The sequence below is a fragment of the Chiloscyllium punctatum genome, chromosome 31 (genome assembly GCF_047496795.1).
Source record: "Chiloscyllium punctatum isolate Juve2018m chromosome 31, sChiPun1.3, whole genome shotgun sequence".
Lineage (NCBI taxonomy): Eukaryota > Metazoa > Chordata > Chondrichthyes > Orectolobiformes > Hemiscylliidae > Chiloscyllium > Chiloscyllium punctatum.
In genome coordinates this window covers 43,280,058-43,294,377 of record NC_092769.1, presented here as the reverse complement: position 1 = coordinate 43,294,377, position 14,320 = coordinate 43,280,058, and the positions used below count along the sequence as shown (strand labels likewise).

At 45.0% G+C, this 14,320-nt stretch overlaps 1 long non-coding RNA gene across 6 annotated transcripts in view; it reads right to left on the bottom strand.

Moving 5' to 3' along the window:
* Positions 1-3,456: 3,456 nt before the first annotated feature.
* The window catches only part of LOC140456946 (uncharacterized), a 32,396-nt gene continuing 21,532 nt past the window's right edge, over positions 3,457-14,320 (bottom strand). For 5 of the 6 annotated variants that reach the window (XR_011953261.1, XR_011953264.1, XR_011953263.1 and 2 more), the window contains 2 exons: positions 8,205-8,322; positions 3,457-4,228 (listed from right to left, as the gene is read on the bottom strand). This is a non-coding gene — a long non-coding RNA (uncharacterized lncRNA). The remainder of the gene's footprint in view (positions 4,229-8,204; positions 8,323-14,320) is intronic. The other variant, XR_011953265.1, reaches the window with a different exon arrangement.

Genomic DNA, 14,320 nt, shown 5'->3' with positions numbered 1-14,320 from the left:
TTCCCAGCTCTAACTCCATTCTCCATGGCCTTGAGGGACGACCATTTCTGCTGTTGAACCTCTCCTGCCTTCCCCCGTGTGACAGACTGTCTTTGTGTCCTTGTCTCACCCCCACCTTGCTCACAACCTCTTACATTTGGATGGTTCCGAGACCTCTGTAACTTTCACTGCGCCCCCTGGGTCAGTGGTGTGAGTTTTGAATTCTCTTCCTCCTAAGAAAATCAGAACTTTTTCCGGTTGCAGTGTCCCCCAGATTTTATTTTGAAAAGCAGAGCATTTGTGTCAGAGTCTAGTATTTGTGAGCCATCTTCCACAATTCTCAGCATTTGTATGTAATTTGTGACCTTCCCACAGATGTGTAACGTCACTGGATTGGCCATGCTAACATGGTCGCAGTGTGCAATTTAGGTGGGTTGGGCTAGCCATGGTTAATGTGGGGTTATGCGGGTAGGGTGGGTGAGCAGGTCATTGCAGACTCGATGGGCAGAATAAACTCTTTCTGCACCCACGGGATTCTGTGATTCTAACTAGTTTTGATTGTTGTTCATTCAACTCAGATACATATGATTCCTTTATGATTCTGTGGGTGCTCACTCACTCATTTCCTTCAGTTTTACATCAATTTCACACTGTATGTGAGGGTGGGAATGGATTTGTAAATATAAATACTCCAATCAAAACCCCTCACAGGTCAGGAACTGTTTCTGCTACTTTCATCACTCACAAGGAAGAGGAAAATAAAGGTTCAGTCACAAATCTCACAGGAACATAGCGATTATAATCACCAGGAAAGGCTGAACAGGTCGAAACGCTTTTCACAAGAAAAGAGGAGCCTCAGAGACAGCCTGGTACAAACAGAAAGCATTGTGTCTGTGTTTTCAGAGTTTTGAGGTTGAAATCTTTGGGTTGGAAGCATGTTTCATTGCCCCAGATCATCAAAGGTGATATCTAAATGTGCATCTTTCTTTCTATCTGTCTGAGTTAACAATCAGTTGGACAGGTCAATGTCTGAGTGTCTTACCAAATCCCTGATTGAAACTGTCTCCGCCCACAAACTCAGCTGCCTCACCACTCACTGGGTCATGGAGAAACTCTGCCGTTACAATGAGAACTGTCTTTGCTGTCACCGCTCCTCATGCTTCCACCTAATCCCCACTTCCCTTCATTAAATCCCAGCTACCTCTAGTCCACCCATGTGGACATGTTGAAGAGCATGACAGGAGATTGGATTGAAACCAAGAGTTCAATAGCCAGAATGAAATAGGAAGAAGTCAATAAAAGGTGATTGTGGATCCTAGGGGATACAGACTCCAGGATTAGTCTTTGTGGGCATTCCTGCAGTAATACACGACAGTATTCCATGATGAGAGTTAAACCCGGGTGGCAGGAGAGGGAGCCACTGAACATTAGTAAGTTTATTTCAAACACAGGAGGTTTGTTCAGTCAGTAACAATGTGTTCGATATGGAGGTGAATTGAGCAGTGACGGGAAATGTTACCACAAGCTGACAATGGAAAACTTTCGTTGGAACAGGAGGAGGCCATTCAGCCCCTCGACTTTGCTCTGCCATTCATGATGATCATAGCTGATGTGTGACATAACGTACAATTTTCAAAACCCTCTAATTTCATCAATAAACTCCTCTGCAACAGACAAGATGAGAATTGGAAAACTAAACATCTGCACATGCTGGGAAAAACTGAAAAAAATAAAAGAAATTGCTGGAAAAATTCAGCAGATCTGGCAGCATTTGTGGAGAGTGAACCTTTCAGGACCAGTGACAAGTCAGGTGACCAGCCGCAGCTGACCATTCTGCCTGTTCTGGAACACTCTCTGGAACAAGTTCTGGTGTGAGATTGTCAATGATAATTGAGAGAAATAGGAGGACGGGCTCAATCAGAATAAGGAATTCACTTCACCCGAACAGTGGGACACTCACCGACACAGTCACACTGCAGAGAGGCATTTCACCTGCCCCACGTATGAGAAGGGATTTACTCGACCTCACAATCTACTGAGGCAGATCTCATTCAGATGCTCAGTGAAGAGAAGGGATTCAGTTATTCATCCCACCCCCTGAGACTCCAGCGTGTTCACACTGGGTAGGAGCTGTTCACCCCTCTGTGTGAGAAGAGAATTGCTGCGTCTTCAACACGATTGAGAGCCCAGTGAGTGCTCACAGGGAAGTGGTCATCCCCCTGCTCCATGTGGACTGCAGGACTCTGATTCTGATGTTACTGTCCATCAGAGTCAGGAGTGGACCTTGTACATGATGACACTGTTGGAGTATTGATGTTGTTGTTAACCACATTAACTGGGCTGGAGGTGACTGAACTTACATTGCCACTTTCTGAACCTCAGGATGTCTCTCTGGGCAGTAAGTCCCCACAAACAGCAATGTGACAATGAGCAGGGATCATCTGTTTTGATTTAAATTGTGATTGTAGCACAGCTGCTTCACAGCATCAGGTACAAAGTTGGAGTCCAGCCTTGTCCAACGGCCTGTGTGGAGTTCCCACATTCTCTCCATGATAGTGTGGGTCCCCTCCAGGTGTTCTGGTTTCCTCCCACAGTCCAAAGATGTGCAGGTTAGGTGGATCAGTCGTGCTAAATTGTCCACAGGATCCAGAATTGTACAGACTAGGTGGATCAGCCATGGGAAATGCAGTGTTACAGTGATGGAGTGCTCTGGGCGTGATGTTCTTCGGATGGTCGGTGGGGTTTGATGGGCCAATGCTCTCCTCCCACACTGTAGGGATTCTATTCTATGATTGAGGATAAATGCTACACAGAAGGGTGTCCTTGGAAAAGGAGCATGTGGTGTGCATCAATGCTCTCGATGCCTTTAGATAGAAGTGGGCACCGCAGGGGATATAGTGCTTTATCTCCATCACTGCCCCCTCCCCACAACTCTACTTTGATTTAGTCCCTTCTCATTCTGACACTTGTAATGGTTTGCTTGGCCCGAAATGGGCTTTGTTTGGAAATATTCAATTGGTTACACAAATGGTTGACTGCTGGTGATTATATGTCTAGATTAGAGTGGTGTTGGAAAAGCACAGCAGGTCAGGCAGGATCTGAGGAGCCGGAAAATCAACATTTCAGCAAAAGGCCTTTTCCAGCATCCCTCTAATCTAGGCTCTTGTTTCCAGCATCTGCAGTCCTCACATTTGCACTGCTGGTGATTATATGTTAACCAAAAGCAAAATGGCGTACTGATGATTTTGATGGTGGGTAGATTGCTGTGCTCACATTTCTGGGTCGGAGAAATGGGGAAAAAGAATGCTTCACAGCTAACAGAACGAGAACTGAAAAGCAGTTAAATCAAACCAAAGGTTCAGATAGGGAGGGAATATTTCCCTGGAGTTTGAGTAGCTGGAAAGTGATTGTGTCCAGGAATAGACAGGATTTTGTTTTACAAGGGTTGAAAGTTTTAAAACTGTTATATTCAGACAGTTTACGTTATTTTCTTTAATTTTATTTGCTGTGCAAAATAACTTTTACAACATTTTAAAACCAAAATTTACAAACCTTTTGTTAAAGATAAATGTTAAATAAAATCCATCAAACCATCCCTCACTGAAAACTGTTGTGGAAGTGCAATCTCCTGGAGAATCCCTGCGAACTCCTTCCTGCCCAGGCTCCATAACTATATACAGACCTGGGGGATAGCAGCAGGAGGAGACCATTCAGCCTTTCAATCCTGCTCCACCATTCAATGGGAAACAGCTGACCATCCAGCTCAGTCTCCTGCTGTGTTCCAATCCCTTTTCATGACTTTACCTTGAAGAACTATATATAAGTCCTCCTTTGGCTTCACTGCCTTTTGTTCCAGTGATGTTGCTGTGTTACTGTGTGGGTGTAGGCAGGGGTAATGTGATGGTGCTACCTCCTGGAGGATGCACTCAGCGTCCCTCATCATCCTGCAGGAACATCAACTGGGGTTCAGCAACTAGAGATAGAAACCATTTCCAGGATATGGGCATCACGGTCTCAGCCAGCATTTATTCCCCATCTCTAGTTACCCTTGAGAAGATGGTAGGGAGCTGCTGTCTTGTACAATTCACAGTCCATTTGGTGCAGAGAGATCGAAAATGCTGCGATGAGAGTGTTGCAGGATTTTGGCTGAGTGATTCTCTGTCTTTGCTTCTTCAAATGCTGGTTAACTTAATCATGATCTGCACATGACTTTGAGATTTCAGTCTGCAAATCTTCACCATCTAGCACCCTGTATAAAGGAATATGTACATGTTAGAAATTCAGAGCAGACAATTCTACTTACTCTTTTTCCCTTTCTTCCCTCAAAGCTGTAACCCTCCAGCCCACTTACTCTCTCCCACCATTCTGACTCTGCTACCCCCTAATGTACACCCTCCCCATTCCCATGGTGTTACTGATAAACAGATCCATGCCACCACTTCCCGTCCCTGGTTAGACTCTGCACCCTTTCTGAGTTCACTTCCTTTCCCTTCAGTTGCTGCAAGTGAATAATGTAACAGCAGAATGAAACAAAAGGAAAGAAAGGGAGGTGGCAGATCCTGGACAGAAGAGGAACCTTCAATCTGGGAGAATGGATCAGATCCTTCTTCGTTCCCCATTAGTTGATTCCGACCATTACAATGAATTGGGGATGGAGAGTGGTCCTACATGGATGTAGTGATACTTTGACCCCCTCCCCCAACAGATCAATACTATGAATAAATACGTTCCTCCTCCAGCCAATCACAGAGTGAAAAACTTTCCGCAAAGCATATTTACCCAAAGCACATGCTCCAAAACCCGCACACATTTTGTACATGTACAGTGCCGTGTTTCCCCACACACGTGTGGTCCCTGCCTCAGGGATTGTGGGAGTTGTAGTCCCCATGACGCCATTGGAGCCCTGTCTCTGGAAAGTCAACGAAAAGTGTAGACTGGAGGGTGTTGTGTATCTGATCCCCATTCAGACACACATAACATTTGGATTGTCACTGGGTTTTATTGAAACATCTGCTTCCACAACCTGATTTTCTGATGTAAGGAATATAGATTCAGCCAACTGGGGTGTGGCGAGAATAATAGGAGCAGGAGATTTTAAGCAGAGGTGACTCAATGGTTAGCATTGCTGACTCACAGCGTCAGAGACCTGGATTTGGTTACAGCCTTAGGCAACTGTGTGGAGTTTACACGTGCTCCCTGCGTCACTGCGGGTTTCCTCTGGGTGCTCGAGTTTCATCCCACAGTCCAAAGATGTGCAGGTAAAGTGGATTGGCTATGCGAAATTCCCAGTGCCCATACCTGTGCAGGTTAAGCCATTAACCATGGGAAATACAGGGAATGGGTGAGTGTGAATGGGATGCTCATGATAGGGTTGGTGTGGACTCCATGGACGATTACCCTATTTCTGCACGGTAGGGCTCCTATTCCATTCTCATATAGAAGAATGTACCTATCTCAATGTGCTGTGTATCTGTGGAATTCCCTATTCAAAATGCGGTAGATGCTAGGACAATGAGCAAATTTACTGAAGAAATACAGATGTTGAATTTGCAATGAATTGAAGGGTAAGAGAGAGCAGGCAGGAAAATCCAGCTGAGACCGAGGTGAGCTCAATCAGCATGGTATTAAATGGTGGAGCTGCATTGCCTCTCCTGTGCCCAGTGCTTATCTTCTTGCGGTAATAACGGAAAAACTGAATCCAAAACTCACCACCTTCACCAAAGGAGATTTTTGGAAAAAGCAGGATAGTCAGGTGGATTAGCGTTTCAAACTTCGAAAGTAAGGAAGCATGTGGGAGAAAATGATTTTTCAATTTTAAACTGAGGTGAGTTAGACCGGTTATAGTCCAACTTATTTAATTGGATCATGAAGAAGGAGCAACGCTCCGAAATCCAGTGTGCTTCCAATTAAACCTGAGGGACTATAACCTGGTGTTGTGAGATTTTTAACTTTGTACACCCCAGTCCAACACCGGCATCTCCAGATCATGTAAACTGAGGGGAGACAGTGATTTATGGTTTTAGACTGTTCAGTACATTCACACCGTCCAGAATACTCTGTTTTGAACATCTATCCTGTACTTTATTACAAAGCCAAGGTCTCTGACAATGAAAACCAAAACATCCAGGTAACATGGCCTCACCTCGTAATCTGATAAAAGACTTGTGATAAATCTGGTTGAATTTAGAATACAGTTGGAAAGCGGGAAGATTAAATCCAATCCCAAGATCCTGTGTTTAAACAAAGGAGACTACAATAGGATGAGGCAGGAGTTGGCTAATGTAGACTGGAAGCAAAGACTTTAGGGTGGGACAGTTGACAGACAGTGGAGGAATATCAAATAATCTTTCAAACTGCTCAGCAAAATTATATATCAGTGAAAAGGGAGGACTGTAGGAAATGGAATAATCTGCCGTGGGTGGATAAGGAAATAAGGGAGTCTATCAAACTGAAATAGAAAGCATTCAAATTGGCAAAGACCAAGAAGAAACTAGGAGATTAGAAAAACTTTAAAGATCAACAGAAAGCTGGATGGGATTGGGGGAGAAAAGTGATGAGTAGCTATCCCCAGGGCTGGAATAGCAGTTTACACTGCTAGAGGGGAACCTATTATTTGGGGAACATATGGCCTCTGTAATTGTTGAAGCACTTAACTGTTACCATAGAGATAATCCTGATCAAGTGCAAAATCTCAGCACACTCCAAAAGCTTGTACTTCCAAATAAACCTGTTGGACTATAACTTGGTGATGTGTGGCTTTTAACTTTGCCCACCCCACTCCAACACCAGTTCTTCCACATCAGAATCCTGATAGACAGCCCCACGGAAACTGAAGTGCCTGTCAGATACCTGACTGAGCCACAGGGCCGTGAGGGAGGGGTATGTGGTTTAACCACAAAGTGCTGAGCTGAACTCGACTTTTTTAACTGCCATTGCCATGGAGATAATATTGAGAGACAGCGTCCATTCAAAACACAAACCACAAAGGTATAAGAATGGGAGCGGCACATCGGACAGGCGGGGAGTTACCTGATGCTGCCTGGAGGTGTTCTGCATGTACACTATCCAGGTAACTGCCATGTCTCATCAATAAAGACTCAAAGAAGACCTCTCAGAGTTCTGTGCTCAGTTATTCCTATCCAGCAGGGTTCAGGAATATGAGTACACAGCAGTCAGTCTTCACAGTGGAGGATACGAAGAACATGCCAGTAATTGATAAGGAGACTGAGGAAGGTGAAGACCAAGGAACAACCATTATCACGAAAGTGTTAGAGCTGGGCAAGCTAATGGAGCTAAAGGTAGACATGTCTCTTTGCCAGGATGGAATACATCCCAGGGTACTACCAGAGGTGGCGGGAGAAATAGAAAATATATTTGGAGTCAGAGTCCTACTGCAGAGTCAGGCCCTTTGGCCCAATCTGGCCCATGCCGGCCAATATGTCCATCCACGCGAACCCATTTCCCTGCACTTGGCCCATCTGCATCTGACCCTTTGCTATCCATGTATTTGTCCAAATGTCTTTTACATGTTGTTAATGTACCCACCTCAACCACTTCCACTGGCAGCTCAGTCCATATACATACCACCTTCTATGTAAAACAGTTGCCCCTCAGGTTCCCTTTCATAATTTCTCCTCTCACCTTAAACTGATGCCCTCTACTCCTTGATTTCCTGGGAAAAAGACTGAGTGCATTCACCTTACCCAAGCCTGTCACAATATTATACACTGCCAGAAATAGATCTCCCCTCTGTTTCCTCTGCTCTAAACAAAAAAGAATCCTCGCTTGTCCAACCTCTCCCTCTAACTCAGACCCCTGAGCCCATTTCTTCTGCACCTTATCCAGTTGAATAACCGAAATCTTCACTGCATTCATCACATTTCCAGTGTCTCCCCACGGCGCTGGAACAGACGTGACATCGCCAACGGATTACAAGCCATGATCGAAAATTAACCCCATTACAACAATCCCGTTTTCATTGTATTTTCCATGGTGCAGGTATCCTTCTGTCTTTCTGGTTGCATGGTTAATTAAAAACTTGTCCTCATACAAAACAAATCTGTAACTTCATTATTCCTGGGAAATGTGACATGTATTTTCAGACTTTTAAAAACAAATGAAAGATCTCTCCACATTCACCACGCTGACATGGACTTGGCTGTGTCTCAGTAATTTTTCCAGTCACATTGACACTTGAAATATTCGCCCACGGACAGAATACACACCTTTCTTTCCACATGAAAAGGCCAATGATATTCAGATCGGCACGGATTAAGTAACTGTCAAAACTGAACATGAAGTTCAATCTGAATTTCTCATTCACAAATCTGCCCTTTCAGTACCCTACAACAGAGAAAACAAGTCACCACCATTAACACAGGATGGAAATTCATAAGACAATTATAGTATTAAATTGTAGTTTCTTTGTTCCCCCAAAGCTTTAATTCTCAGTCTCACAATTTCTCCCTTCTGTGAACTGAAATCCAAACCAATCTCCTCACCCCTTTCCTCCACACCCAGTTCTAATGCTCTCTCCTCTCGTTGAATTCAGCTTCTTAGCTCCTGCCTGCAGACTAAGGACCAAAACAAAGGTGTGGCACGATGGCACTGCTGCCTCACAGCGTCCGTGTGGAATTTGCATGTTCTCTCCGTGTCTGCGTGGGTTTTCTCCGGGTGCGCCGGTTTTCTCCCACAATCCAAAGATGCATTGGTCAGGTGAATCGGCTAGGCTAAATTGCCCATAGTGTTATGTGCATTAGTCAGAGGGAAATGGGTCTGGGTGGGCTACACTTCCGAGGGTCGGTGTGGACTGGCTGGGCCGAAGGGCATGTTTCCACACTGCAGGAAGTCTAATCTAATCAAATCAATGAATCTGACTCGGAGTCTCCTGGGTGTTGGTGAATCCTCCCCCCACCTCCCAAGGTTTCCTAGTCAGACCAACATTGATTTTTTTTTTCCAATCTGGAACCTCTTATTTATTTCCTCCACACCAACCATTTGATAAGAACCATCCTGCACACACTGGACAAATCACATCTGGTTGAACTAAAATGAACCAAATTAGAACTTTAATTGCAGGCCTACATTTGTTCCTTTCCATAACATTCCTGAATCTTCACCTGAGTTCTGATAACTTTCTGCAAAATGCTCCCCCCACCGATACGCCGACCACTTGTCACGATACCAGGGCAGGGACCAGTCCCCTGGGTCCTGTTCTCAGAGGGAGGAAGGGAGGGAGCAGCCAATGACAGATTAATCCCACACATCCAAAGCCTCCCTCACTGGCACTGACCCATACTGCACATACGCCAACAATTGGCCAGCACTGCGCCCGTGCACAGGTCTCCCCTCCTACAGAGCATGCTCCAGATCACACAGGTGCCTGGGTGATTGACAGCAGCTGTGCCCAATAGAGTGGTCGGAGCGGGGCTGGAGGACTGGAACAATGGGATTGTAAACAACGAATGAATGTGGAGGACACTTGGGGATGGACAGGTCAGTGAGGGACAGGAGCAGTGCAGCAGCAGGAGGGAATACTGGACAAACTGAGCAATGGGAGAGTCTGACAGGAGAGAAACGACAGGATGGTTCTGTTTGGAGACTCAGGCAGGGACAGCTGGGAGACAGTATGGCCTGGTGGCTTGGGCATGATTTCCAATCAGCCTCTTCAAAGCCGCTGTTACCAAACTCTGAACCCGATTCTCTTGGTCCAGAGGTAAGGACACTACCGCCATTTCTTGGTGGGCTAGTGGAAAGAAGGGAAGATTTTCTCAATCTCACTCACATGGAAACTCCATGAGCTCCTCCCACTTACTGTCTACGGTGGGAATGGAGGAGACAGAGCAACTGGAAGGGGGTTAGGGATATAGGGACTGCCTTTCAAAAGGAACTCATCTGTGTTGGTGTTATTAACAAGACTCAGTACACAGTCACCAACACAAAGCTGGTGTATGTGAAATTTATCCAGAATATTAACACCCATAACTGGGTGACGCAGACCCCAATGTACAGAGTTAAGTCCGGGATATTAATAACGGCTTTGTGTGTGAGAAATCACGTCTCATGAACTTGATTCAATTTTTTTGAAGTAACAACAAAGAGGATTGATGACGGCAAAGCGGTAGAAATAATCTACATGGACTTCAGTAAGGCATTCAACAAGGTTCCCCATGGGAGACTGGTTAGCAAGGTTAGATCTCATGGAATACAGAGACAACTAGCCATTTGGATACAAAACTTGTTCAAAGGGAGAAGACAGAGGGTGGTGGTGGAAGGTTGCTTTTCAGATTGGAGACCTGTGACCAGTGGGATGTCACAATGTATCGGTGCTGGATCCTGAAATGTTCATAATTTATATAAATGATTTGGATGTGAATATAGGAAGTAATGTTCGTAAGATGACCCCAAAATTGGAGGTGTAGTGGACAGTGAACAGGATTACCTCAGATTATAATGGGATCTTGATCAGATGGTTGAATGTGCTAAGGACTGGCAGATGGAGTTTAATTTAGATAAATGTGAGGTGCTGCATTTTGGAAAAGCAAATATTAGCAGGGTGAATACACTTAATGATAAGGTCCTCGGGATTGCTGCTGAGAAAGAGACTTTGGAGTACAGGTTCATAGCTCCTTGAAATGCAGAATCACAGGTAGATAGGATAGTTAAGAAGGTGTTTAGTATATTTTCCTTTATTGGTCAGAGCACTGAGTATAGGAGGTGGGAAGTCATATTGCGGCTGTACAGGGCCTTGGTTAGGTCATGCTTGGAATATTGCATGCAATTCTGATCTCTTTCCTATCAAAACAATATTGTGAAACTTGAAAGGGGTCAGCAAAGTATTACAAGCATGTTGCTAGGGTTGGAGGATTTGAACCAAAGGGAGCGGATGAATACACTGTTTTCCCTGGAGCGTCAGATGCTGATGGGTGACCTTATAGAGGTTTATCAAATCAGTAGGGGCATGGATAGGGAAAATACACAAGGTCTTTTCCCTGCGGTGGGGAGGAGGCATGATGGGGGATGGGAGACAGAGGGGAGACACCGAGAGGGGGAGGGTGACCGTTATTTTGTAGATTACAACACAACCCTGTTCCTGTTCTCTCCCTATCCCCTTCAATCCCTCTGAAGGGCTCAGAACAAGTGTACAGTCCCTGGAAAGTAGAGCTTCAGGGTGATCAAGTGCTGAAGGTCAGCTACCTGACCTGCTGTGCTTTTCCAGCGCCACACTTTAACACAAGCTGGAAGAACAACACCTCATTTTCTACTTGGACATCCTGAACACCTCTATCAAATTCAATAATTTTAGGCCCTGAACTCTCCAATGTCCTAGCGCCCTAGCCTCTTAACCCACACACCAGTCCTTGTTATCATAGAGCATGCCATTACACACTACCTATGGTTCGCCACTAACAGTCCTCATAAACAGCTATTTACCCTCCCCCAGCCAGTTCGTTATCCACTCCGTTGTCCAACTGCTCCCATCTCTTTCTTTGGACTCTATCCCCACCTATCATGTACTCCTTAACCCCTACCTTCTGCATAAAAAGCGACATTTCTTTTCAGTCACATCGGCTCTGAGGAAGGCTCAGCGAATCCAAAATGTTAATTCTGATTTCTCTTCTCAGATGCTGCCAGACCTGCTGAGCTTTTCCAGTACCTTTTGGTTATTGTGAGATTTACAGCATCCGCAGCTCTTTTGGTTCTAATTTACCAGGAATTTCTAATTCAGGTCTAGCCACCTAAAACCGTGTGTTTATCAACATTCCCAGTCCATACAAACTCAATTTCTCTCCCAATCTCTGCTGTCTCTCTCATTCCCTTCACACTCACGGAGTACACCCGCACCATAGTGACAGTGCACCTGCACAGTTTATGGTCACATGTTGGCCCACTGGACCCACCCCTCATTCACTCCCATTGTCTGGAGGATCACATCAACTCTCCTATTGGTCTGAAGCTGCCATCAATCTCACCGGCCCCATTGTGACACGAGTTGTGCGCTCCTCCCAGGAGTATTGGAGGCTGAAGGGTGACCTTATAGAGGTTTATCAAATCATGAGGGGCATGGATAGGATAAATAGACAAGGTCCTTGCCCTGGGGTGGGGGTGTCCAGAACTAGCGGGCATAGGTTCAATGTGCGAGGGGAAATATATAAAAGGGATCAGAGGGTCAACTTTTTTCACAGCAGGTGGTGTGTGTATGGAATCTTCTGTCAGGGGAAGTGGTGGAAGTTGGTAAAACTAGACCATTTGGCATCTGGATGGGTGTATGTATTGGAAGGGTGTAGTGGGATGTGTGCCAAGTGTTGGCAAATGGGACGAGATTAAGTTCGGATATCTGGTCAGCATGGACTAGTTTGACCAAAAGGGCTGTTTTCATGCTGTATATCTCTATGGCTCTGCACTGGCATGAGCTTCAACATTCAGTGAAAGGGGGCAGTATCACAGAGTAGAGGGACTGGGGGCTATTCAGCCCATTGGGGCTGTACTCTCTCTCTCTGGAGATGGTGCCAGTCTGTCCCAACTCACCTCCCATTTGCCTGTAAGAAATCTGCTCCTAGTTGAAATCACTGCTTAACTTTCTGAGTTCCAAGGAGAATTATCCGACCTTCTGCTAACTCTCCACATAGAGAAACGTATCTTATTTTAATGTTTCAGTGTTATCGAGATGTACAGCACAGAAACCAACCGTTTGGTCCAACTTGTCCATGCCGATCAGATATTCTAAATTAATCTCGTCCCATTTGACAACACTTGGCCCATAACCTTCTAAACCTTTCCTAATCACTTACCCAATCTTTTAAATGTTGCCTTTTAAATGTTGCAATTGTTCCAGCCACCACACTTTCTCTGGCAGCTCATTCCATACACATAGCACGTTCAGCTTGAAAACAATGCCCCTCAGATCCCTTATAAATTGTTTTCCTCACTCCTTAAGCCTGTGCCCCATAGATTTGGACACACCTAACCTGTGAATAAGATCCTGGTTGATCACCCTATCCATGTCCCTCACAATTGTATCAACCACTGAGGTCATCTGTCAGCATCCGATGCTCCAGGGCAAACAGCCCCAGCCTATTCAGCCCATCCCTATATAGCTGAAACCCTCAACCCTAGTAACATCTTTGCACATCTTTTCTGAACCCTCTCAAGTTTCACAATATCATTCCGATAGCGGGGAAACCAGGACTGAAAGCAAAATTTCAGAAGTGGCTGAATCAATGTGCTGAACAGCCACAAAATGCCGTCACAACTCGTGTACTCAATCCACTAACCAGTAAAGGCAAGGATACTAAACGCCTTCTTCACTACCCTGCCTATCTATGACTCCACTTTCAGGAACTATGAACCTGCACTCCAAGATCTTTGTTCAGCAACGCTCCTCAGGACCTTTCCATTAAGTGTATTAGTCCTGCCCTGATTTGATTTTCCAAAATGGAGCACCTCACATTTTTCTGAATTAAACTCCATCTGCCACTCCTTAGCCCATTTGTTTGAAGTCCCATTGTAATCTGAGGTAACCTTCTTCCCTGTCCACTGCACCTCCAATTTTGGTATCTATGTAAAGTCACTGACCATGCCTCCTATATTCACATAGAAAACATTTACATAAATGAAGAAAAGCAGTGGACCCAGAAACGATCCTTACAGCATATTGCTCATAGAACATAGAACATTAAAACACAGTACAGGCTCTTCGGCCCTCAATGTCGCGCCGACCTGTCATACCAATCTGAAGCCCATTTAACCAACACTATTCCATGTACGTCCATTTGCTTGTCCAATAACGACTTAAATGTACTTAAAGTTGGTGAATCTACTACCGTTGCAGGCAAAGCATTCCATACACGGACTACTCTCTGAGTAAAGAAATTACCTCTGACATCTGTCCTATATCTATCACCCCTCAATTTAAAGCTATATCTCCTCGTGCTCGCCGTCACCATTCTTGGAAAAAGGCTCTCCCTGTCCACCCTATCTAACCATCTGATTATCTTGTATGTCTCTATTAAGTAACGTATCAACCTTCTTCTCTAACGAAAACAGCCTCAAGTCCCTCAGCCTTTCCTTGTAAGACCTTCCCACCATACCAGGCAACATCCTAGTAAATCTCCTCTGCACCCTTTCAAAGCTTCCACATCCTCCTTATAATGTGGGGAACAGAACTGTACACAATACTCTAAGTGCAGCCTCACTAGAGTTTTGTACAGCTGTAGCATAACATCATGGTTCCGGATTTCGATCCCCCTGTTAATAAAAGCTAAAACCCTGTATGCCTTCTAAACAACCCCGTCAACCTGGTGGCAACTTTCAAGGAAATGTGTACCTGGACACTGAGATC